The 9,932-nt window shown below is 44.6% G+C and overlaps 1 protein-coding gene across 1 annotated transcript in view; it reads right to left on the bottom strand.

Annotated features, from left to right (window-relative positions):
- FRMPD1 (FERM and PDZ domain containing 1) overlaps positions 1-9,932 on the bottom strand; it is a 133,503-nt gene that overhangs the window by 61,900 nt on the left and 61,671 nt on the right. The window lies entirely within an intron of this gene.

The following is a 9,932-nucleotide window of genomic DNA, read 5'->3' as shown; positions in this document are numbered from 1 at the left end:
TTTCTAAAAAATTATTTAAAAAAAAACTTCCTCCAAGTGGCCAAGGGGACCCAAGGCCCCATCTTCCTCCTATCACGTTATTTCTGTTCCAGTGCTTCTCTGTCCCTCAAAAAAGCCCTAGGTGGCCACTCCTGTACATTTGTTCATGATATCCTCACTTTCTGAGACTTATTCAAATCCTATCTAATCTTCAAAACCCAACTCCAGCTCCACCACATCCAGGGTGGGTTCCTGCCTACTGGTCTACCATGAACCACGTGGTTCCCCAATCGCAGAGCTATTGTGTTGTGTCTTATCCTCCATTCAGCCCCTGACTTCCTTGTCTATGCTCTTGTCTTGAGTTTCCTAACTTCATATGGATTCAGATCTTGTTTTTTGCCCCCTAGTTAGTGAACTCCTTGAGAGCAGGAGAAAGGGCACCCTATTTCTTCACAATCCCTGCAGGGTCCGGCAGAATGCCTTGAGCTCAACCAACATTTGTTAAATTAATAATGCAGGTTATAGATGTCTGAAACGCTACGGTAAGCTCGCAACACTAGAACAATACGCGGTTTCAATTCTTGAAGTTCTAGGCCAAAAGAAAAAGTTATTTGCAAATATTTTAGGGAAACGCATATTTACGTTTCTATGTCAACATTTGATGTTGCCTTGGTTCATTACAGTGATCATAGCTCAGTGAGAGAGAATGGGCTGCTTCTCACACCTGCATTAATTTTCTAAAAGGAGGGGACTTCCCTGGTGGGCCAGTGGGTAAGACTCTGCACTCCCAACGCAGGGGGCCCGGGTTTGATCCCTGGTCGGGGAACTAGATCCCACATGCATGCCACAACTAAGGAGTCCGCATGCCGCAACAAAGATCCCGCGTGCCACAACTAAGACCCGGTGCAGCCAAAATAAATAAATAAATAAAATTTTCTAAAAGGAATTCGGATTAAGATGATGCTTTATCAGAAAAATGACAGGTCTGAGAAAGTGTGAAAGGCAGGGGGACCGTGTCAGCAACTGACAGGCTACCACACCTGTAACATGCAGTCTGCATAAAAAGATTCTATAGTACAGCACCTCCTACTTTACCTTCAGCCTAAACGATAATATTCATCAAATCACAGGTCTGATCATGCTAGATATGGGTTTCTTCCTGACACACATTAAAGTAAATATACAACTATTTAAAGAAAAATGTTTGTTCCTGTATCACCTAAAACCATCCTGGGTTCCATGTGGTACAAAAACAAGCCTTTGGAAAACATGGGTTCAAGGCATCACCATGTCACCCAGATTTCACATCTGCCTAACAGGATTAGACGTCCTTCAGAAAGGGCATAGCCTCTTATCTAGGTCAGTGCAGGTGGCCTCTGCATCGCCCTCTGGGAGCGACAGGGTGGCAGCAGGAACAGTCAGCACGATGGGGCCCCAGGCTGTGCCTTTCTTTTGTTAGTGATCTAAGGGCCCCAGGACCCAGGAGACTGAAACTGGTCACACAAGTCATCTACTTTATCAGATGGACAGTGAGCCCTGGAAAGAACGTGGGAAAAAGCTGCCACCAACAATAATACTACCTGCAAGGCCTTACCTCACCACGGCTATGCTTGAAGGGGCCCTGTAGGCAGCCCCAAAGGTGAATGCAAAATGACATTGCTGAGTTGGCTGTAGCTGCCAAGGCTCTTGGTCCACCCTGGGCAGGAACAGAAGCACTTCAGGGAGACAGAACACCTGCAATCAGCCCCATCAGCAGGACACATGACCCAAGTCAAGTACATTCCCTCTCTGAGTTTCAATTTTCCTACCTGTAAAGTTAAGGGTCAAGCATGGATGTACCTTGAAAACATTGTACTAAGTGAAAGGAGCCAGTCACCGAGGACATACATGTTATATGATCCCATTCATATGAAAGTCCAGAAGAGGTAAATCTAGAGTGACAGAAAGGAATTAGTGCTTGCTTAGGTCAGGGGACTTTGGGAAAGAGGAGTGTAGCAAAATAGAGAAAACTGACTGTCCTCATGAAGCTTATATTCTAGTGGAGGCTCCCACTAGACAAGAAATGACAAACATAATAAAGGAAATTAATTAAGGATGTTAAAAACTGGTAAGTGCTAGGGAGAAAAAAGAGAATTAGATTATCAGTGTTGTGGAGCTGGAAGTCAGGGGTCAGGCCAAAGTTTGTTCACTTTTTGAGATCCCCTTATGGGTTCTCCCATTCATATCTCCAGAAGGCCACAGAGTTCCTCTCTTTCTTTCCAATTCTCTAAGTCGAATCTCTAGTCAAGCCCTTAGCTGTGACATACACGGACAGACATCATCTTGGCTCCCGTTTCTCTTTACTCCTGAGTCAAGGCTAGCATCCACACATTCATTCAGGAAACACTCACTGATCAGCAGCAATGTGCCAGGTACAGGGGCTGAGGGGGACACTGAGACAAGTGAGCACAGTTCTCACCCTCAGGGAGTTTGTAATTCACTGGGGGAATCAGAGCTATAAACGCCTAATTGTAATCCAGAGCAGAATGGAAGTAGTGATCTGCTGGAGAGACATGAGCAAAGTTTGTGAGTGTTTTGCAACGTCCTCTGCAGTTTTCAAAGCAGTCTCAGGGGCATGGAGATCTCATGTGGTGGCCACATCCTCATCCTCTCCTTCTGTGCTTTGACAGTGCTGCTGGGTTCAAGGCTCTTCCCCAGAGACCTCTCATGTCAAGTGCACAGGCCTGGACATGACCTGGGTTCCAATCCCAACTCTCACTAACTTGTGCATCTTTGGACAAGCACCTTAGCCTCCCTGAACCTGTCATCTGTGAAGTGGACTGACTTCACCTACCTCATAATATAATTATCTAATTATATAGTACAGGGGCTTGGGGGAGGAGGGAATAGGGTATGTTTGTTTGATGGGTACAGGATTTCCTTTTGAGGTGATGAAAAAATCCAGGAACTAGATAGTTGTAATGGTAGCACAACATGGTGAATATACTTAATGCCACTGAACTGTGCACTTTAAAATGATTTTTTAAAGGTAAATTTTACGTTCTGTGTATTTTGCCATACACGCACAAAAGAACATGTGACCAACCATTTCAAATACAGTCAAGACAGCCAAAAGATCCATCCTGAAAAGGGGCCTTGGGGATTGGGACCTTCATGATAATACGTTTTCCCTGGGGCTACCTGCTGCTACACAGGTGCACAAAGCATCCAGGTGCTGGACCAGAAGCCCATTAGGGCATTTCCATCTCAGAGGTCATAAGATCCTGAAGCTTTTCGTACCCCCTTTACATTCAACATGAAGTTCTTTCCCTTTCCATAGACTTGTTGGTTATTATAAATGCTCTGAACCTGTGAAGAAAAATTCTCTTGACAACCATTTGGGTATAATTTAACAAAATTGTGGAATGTAGACTCAAAGGCTAGATTTGTTTTTCTTACTATCAAATGAGTCATCAAATGTCATTACATGCCAACTCATTTCAATATCCTCTGGGCATGTTTGGAACCACAGGCACCAAAAACAAAACTCACAGCAAGAAGAGTACTTGGGAAGTTCAGACTGAAGACTCCCAGAGTGGCTCAAATGAAGCAGCTTGCCAGCGTGGTGGACTGAGATGTGACTCTATGTGTCTGGGTCTGGGGAAGGAAGGCAGGATTCCAAATCTATCAAGCTAAAAAAAAACAATAACAACCACAACTATAGCACAAAAAACTAAGAATGGCTTCCAAAGCTGGGCCTAAGACATGCCTGCCACATGACCTGTTACATCAGGCTCTGTCCTGGCCAAAGAGCTCTTGAGGTCTTCTTTAAAAGTCTTCACCCTTCCCACAGACTTGGCACTGGGGGCTTGTGGGCCCCCATGTCTCTGCATTTCTCAAGTCTAGTCTCTGCAACCATCTCAAGCCAAGGGATTTGGTCCAAAAATCAATGCTTTTCATTCAATTCATATCTAGCACCCTCTTTTCTGCTGGGCCCAGTGCTGGGTGTGGTAGAGGAGGTTGAGGTTAGCCAGACACAGCCCCTGCCCTTGGAGAGTTCATTGTGTTATGGAGAGGATAAGACACCTAGATAAACAACTCACATAACAATGTGAGGCAGAGCCTGGGGCCCATGAGAAAGGGATGTCTAAAACGCTCCAGGGAGTCTACAAAAGGGCTCCTACCAACCAGAGTGGCAGTGTGTGTCTTGCTCATTTCTGCATGGGGCTTGGGAACAGCTGATAGCTGTCAGACAGCCAAGAATGCCAGGTGTCGCCTGCCAATCAGGACCCTGTACAAGGGTTCAAGCCAACAGGCCACTCTGGCCGTCTTAATTAAGCCTTGATTAAGCATTCTGCCCATAAACCTCGTCTCCCTCCTGTAGAATTGCCCGGTTTACAGCAAATGATTCAGGGAATCAGGTCAGCTGTTCGGAGACGGCAGCCATTAGGAGCGGTGCCGACAACTGTGAACAGATGCCAACTCGAGCCAGAGATCAGTGAAGACGGCAGGGCCCAGAAACCCAGAAACTCAGCCCTGATTAAGCCTTCTGCCTCTGTCCCTGACCTCAGTATAGAAAAGGGCCCAGTATGAGCCACTCCACTTTATTTTATTTATTTATTTATTTAACATCTTTATTGGAGTATAATTGCTTTACAATGGTGTGTTAGTTTCTGCTTTATAACAAAGTGAATCAGTTATACATGTACATATATCCCCATATCTCTTCCCTCTTGTGTCTCCCTCCCTCCCGCTCTCCCTATCCCACCCCTCTAGGTGGTCACAAAGCACCACGGGCCACTCCACTTTAAAAGGACAGAGGGACTATCCTGGCTGGGAGTTTTTCCTGAGGGGAGAAGGAAAAGGCCATGCAAACAAGATGCTCAGTGAGACACTATCTCTAAACAAGAAAAACAAAACAGCTGACAACAGAGAGTGGGTAAGTTACAGCACATCCTCTTTCTTGATTCCTTAAGAAATGCTAACCAGAAGCCGTATAACATTCCAGGAAAAGCAACTGTTTTAATGTAAGGTGTAAACCATGGGCTACAAAGCCATATCTGTGCTCTGGGTACAGCTGTAAAAGTGATGCTGGGCAGATGCAGGCAGGAGACATAAAACAGCAAGTTTGATCTGATGGATGATGGGTTTGGGCTGTAAACTTATTCCGTTTTTATTTGAATTCCCATTATTATTGTTTGCACACAATGATACCTCTTTTTAGGATCAGAGAGACGATTTCTGAGAAGAGAAGCAAAGCTCTGGGGAGTGGCAACGTGGCAAGCGAATGCAACCAGCCTGAGCGTCAGCAGGGACACACCTCATTCTGCCCCCATGCTGCCCCCATGTGACCTTCAGCAAGCCCCTTCTCCTTCCAGGACCTCCATTTCCACCTCTAGAGCTAGGAGGATTCCAAGGCACCTGCCACCTCTGATTCCATGATTCTCGCTGGCAGAGAGGTCAGAGGTCTAAACTACTCCCATGTGACAGATACTAACCTGCCCACACTGGGGCACCTCTGTGGCATGGACATCATGGGCACCATTAACCCCCCCACTACCCCAGCTTCCCAAGCCCAGAACCCTGGCATCCATCTGAGAGTCTCTGTACCCTCTCTCCAAATCCAGCCACTCTACAACTCCTGTTAATGTGACCTCCTAACTACCTCTCAAGTCTCTGCCTCTTTCCATCCCCACCACCGTCGCGCATGCTCAGGCTAGCATGTTCTCCTATGTGGATCACACGCACGTGGTCTCCCTTCTTCAGTCTTGCTCTCCTTCCAATCCATTTTCCAGACCACAGAGCAATCTCTTTAAGATGTAAATATGCCCTTGTCATTTCCCTGCATAAAACTCTATGTCACCCCATACCTTTCAGAATTATTTGCTAGGATCTATCATGTGAGCTCTGGAGCCAGTCCTTCTGGGCTCATATTGCAGCTCTGTCAGTTACTAGGTCTGTGACTATAGGCAAGTTACCACTTGGTGCCTCAGTTTCCCCACTGGTAAAATGCAGATAACAATAGCACCTCCCTTACCAGACTGTTGTCAGGGTTAGTTAATGCATGCAAGCAGCTTAGCACAGTGCCTGGCATATGATAAGGAGTCCATAAATGGTAGCTGCTGTTTTTATAGATTCGTAATTTTTATAGACCTTCAAAGCCCTACCTGTTCAGGTCCCACTCAGCACTCCAGCCTGTTTGCTTTCCTCTGTCTCACTGCTCTCCACCTCCCAGGGAGTCCAGCCCTACCAAACTTCTCCCATTTTTGCTCTTGTGGCTGAACCTTTGCACATGTCATTTCATTGCCAGGTACCCTCTTCCCACTCCTGGCTTGTCTGATTGATTTTTTTTAACGGCTTTATTGAGATATAATTCACATACCATAAAATTCACCCACTTGAAGTGTACAAGTCAGTAGTTTTGGTATATTCAGGTCACCCCCATTTTCCCCTCAACAATCCCTTCCCAGCCCTAGGCAACCACTGGTCTACCCAAGTTGATTTTTAGGTCTCAGTTTATATCCTACTTGTTAAGTTTTCTCTGACTTCCAACTCTGGGTTGGGTGCTTCCATATATCTATAGTTTTCCTCTCTCAGAACTATGTATATATATGTCCCCTGCTAGACTATAAGCTCCATGTCAGCAATGACCATGGTTGTCTGAGTCACTGCGACTCTTCAGTGCTTAAGAGATGTTCAGTAAATATTGGTTGAATGACTGAAACCAATGGTGCTGACTAGCCAAAGCCCAAGCCTTATAAAGATAGCCCTACTGAAAAAAATCAACAACAGAGTCTTCTCAATAAGTACAAATACTAGAAGTAACAGCACATTAAAAAATTTATGACATTCAAGTTTCCTACAACTATTCCTACTAGAGCCACCATTGGAATAAGGCAGAACCTTGTAAAATGAGTTTGATTCAGGTGCGTTAACAAAGTAAGGCCATGAATGAGAGGGAAACTTTTTTAGAGGCTGAGTAAGAACAATCAAGAAAGATCCACATTTTAGGAATTCGGTATTTATACATTTTATGTGACCTGGCATTACTGGGTCATTACTGAGTAATATGAATACAAATACTTTTTGTTAAAAAGAAAATGTTAAGAAAGAAAACAGGACTTCCCTAGTGGTGCAGTGGTTAAGAATCCGCCTGCCAATGCAGGGAACACGGGTTCAAGCCCTGGTCTGGGAAGATCCCACATGCCGCGGAGCAACCAAGCGCGTGCACCACAACTACTGAGCCTGCGCTCTAGAGCCCGTGAGCCACAACTACTGAGCCCGCGTGCCACAGCTACTGAAGCCCGCGCACCTAGAGCCCATGCTCCGCAACAAGACAAGCCACCACAATGAGAAGCCCACACACCACAACGAAGAGTAGCCCCCACTCACCGCCACTAGAGAAAGCCCGTGCGCAGCAATGAAGACCCAATGCAGCCAATAAATAAATTAATTAATTAATTTTAGAAAGAAAGAAAGAAAACAAAGAAGTAAGAAAGGAGTTCTGGAAGTTCTCTATAGAGCTACTCTGTTAAGCAATTTCTATTTTCTTGCAGATTCCTCATTATAAAATCAGAGCTGTGTTCCCCTGGACAATAATCTATGCCCTGGGAGCTTATTTCAAAATCCAGTGAGTAGGGCTTCCCTGGTGGCGCAGTGGTTGAGAGTCCACCTGCCGACGCAGGGGACACGGGTTCGTGCCCGGGTCCAGGAAGATCCCACATGTCGCAGAGCGGCTGGGCCCGTGAGCCATGGCCGCTGAACCTGCGCGTCCGGAGCCTGTGCTCTGCAACGGGAGAGGCCACAACAGTGAGAGGCCCGCGTACTGCAAACACACACACACACACACACACACACACACACACACACACACACACACACAAAATCCAGTGACTATCATAAGAAAAGCAATTACTTCCTAAATAAACATTGAGATGATTTTTCCAATATATCACCATACTGCTGTTAGTTACAGAATAAAAACAAAAGCCTCCCCTACTCCCTCTCACACATTTCAATCTACTTCATACACTGATGGCAGATTAGACTTACTAAAAGCACAGCTCCCGTCATGCCTTGCCCTCATTCAAAACCCTTCAATGGCTCCCCATTGCCTTCAGGATAAAGAACAAACTCCTAAGTGGGTGTTTGAAGATCCTCCTCCTTTTGGCACTGACCTACTTATGTAGCCTCATTTCCTCCTAGTCACCTTCACATAACACCTGATGCAGACAAAAATGCACTGAGAGCCCTTTCCATGCCTTTATCTTTTTTCTACCTCTGCCTAGAATGTTCTTTACCCACCCCCAAACTCCCCATGTCAAACGCCTATCTCCTTTTAAGACTCTCTCAAACGCTACCTCCTCCATGAAGTCCCCCGTGATGTCCTCCTCCATAACACATGCTCTCTACCACCTCTATGCTTCCAAACCCTTTTACTGGAGATGATTCTCATGTATTTATCAATGGCTGACATATTACAGTTATATCTGAACATAGTCTCTACTTCCTGATAAACTATAAATTCGAATACATTTTCCCCTCACACTTACCACATGCCATGCAAATAGAAGGTACTAAGATATTTGTTGAATGAATGAATAAAATAACAAATTATAGAAAACACAGCACAATATGGTCAGCAGTAGTCTAGTTTATCACTGTCCTTAGAGAGGCAACAAGTCTTGAAACTTAAGAAATATACCTCAGTGGTTGGGACATTTTGTCTATCTACAAACCTGCTGCTATTGAAATCCCCTATTTACTTTCATTATTTGCCCACAGATATTTCACTCCTGCTAGATGTGTGTGTGTGTGTGTGTGTGTGTGTGTGTTTTGTGATGATGAAAGGAAGCAGAATGAAGAAAGGGAATTATTATTAAAAACTGGCAACAGAGAAGCTCCTTTTTCGGTGAAGAAAACTCAAAATCTACAAAAGAGCCAAACTGTGTCATTGCACTGGCTGTCAAACGTGGTGGGCGGGGGTGAGGTATGATTTAAGTCCTGTCAGGCAGTGGTTCTCTGACTTAGTGCTGAGTATAGGATCACCTGCAGGGCTTGTTAAAAGACAGATGGGTCCCACCCCAACAGTTTCTGTGTCTGTAGGTCTGAGGGGTGGGGCTGAGATTCTGCATTTCTAACAAGCTCCAGGTAATGCTGAAAGGGACCACACTCTAAGGATCACCCATGCAGACTGGAAAATGAATCAAAGGATTTAGGGGAGGAGGATCCTCTGTGGCACATGGCACAGGCATTCCTAAAGTTAGAAAATTCGTCTTTAACTAGATTAAAACACACGGAAAAATTAAGTTGGAGAGTGATTTTTTTCCCCTTCTCACTTGTAATTCAGAAGCTAAATTCTACAGGATAAACTAGAGAGTTTTGGAGAAGGGAGTCAGGAGACCTGGGTTCAAGTCCTGACTCTGTCACTAGTTAGCTGTGTAAGCAAAGACCACTCATTACCTTCTCAGGACATCATTGCACCATGTGAAACACCCCAAAATCTCCAGTGTCAGGTTTTACATCCTATGATTTCACAATTTTGAAAAACTGTTGGGAGTTTAGTTCCAAAAGTGTTTAATGATTATCCCACCTATATATGAAACGATTAAAGACACTGCAATTTCAAAACATAAAACATCAGAAATAATTACCAATTAAATTTGAGAAGAACCTATAACAAATAAAGTACAATTATGAAGACTGAAAGAACTTTTACTTAAATAGGTTTCATGTATAATAATAAGTGCTCAAGAACAAATATGCCATAAAAATAGATTAAAAATATATAGTAAAGATATTACAATAAAAAAAAAAAAACACCACTCCCTTTCTGAGAACAGTCTAGAGAAAATAGGACAGGTTACAGAACGAGAAAACATCAACTCACCAGTCGAGCAGAGGTAAAGCAAGTCCTCCAAGGAAAGAAATCGGCCCCTCTTCCCAATGCTGGCACCTCCCTCCCATCCCAGGAC

Source organism: Delphinapterus leucas, chromosome 6 (genome assembly GCF_059928025.1).
Source record: "Delphinapterus leucas isolate spDelLeu-1000000601 "Yukka" chromosome 6, BTC_Dleu_Yukka2, whole genome shotgun sequence".
Lineage (NCBI taxonomy): Eukaryota > Metazoa > Chordata > Mammalia > Artiodactyla > Monodontidae > Delphinapterus > Delphinapterus leucas.
The sequence above is the reverse complement of the archived record's forward strand: the minus strand, read 5'-3'. Positions and strand labels throughout refer to the sequence as shown.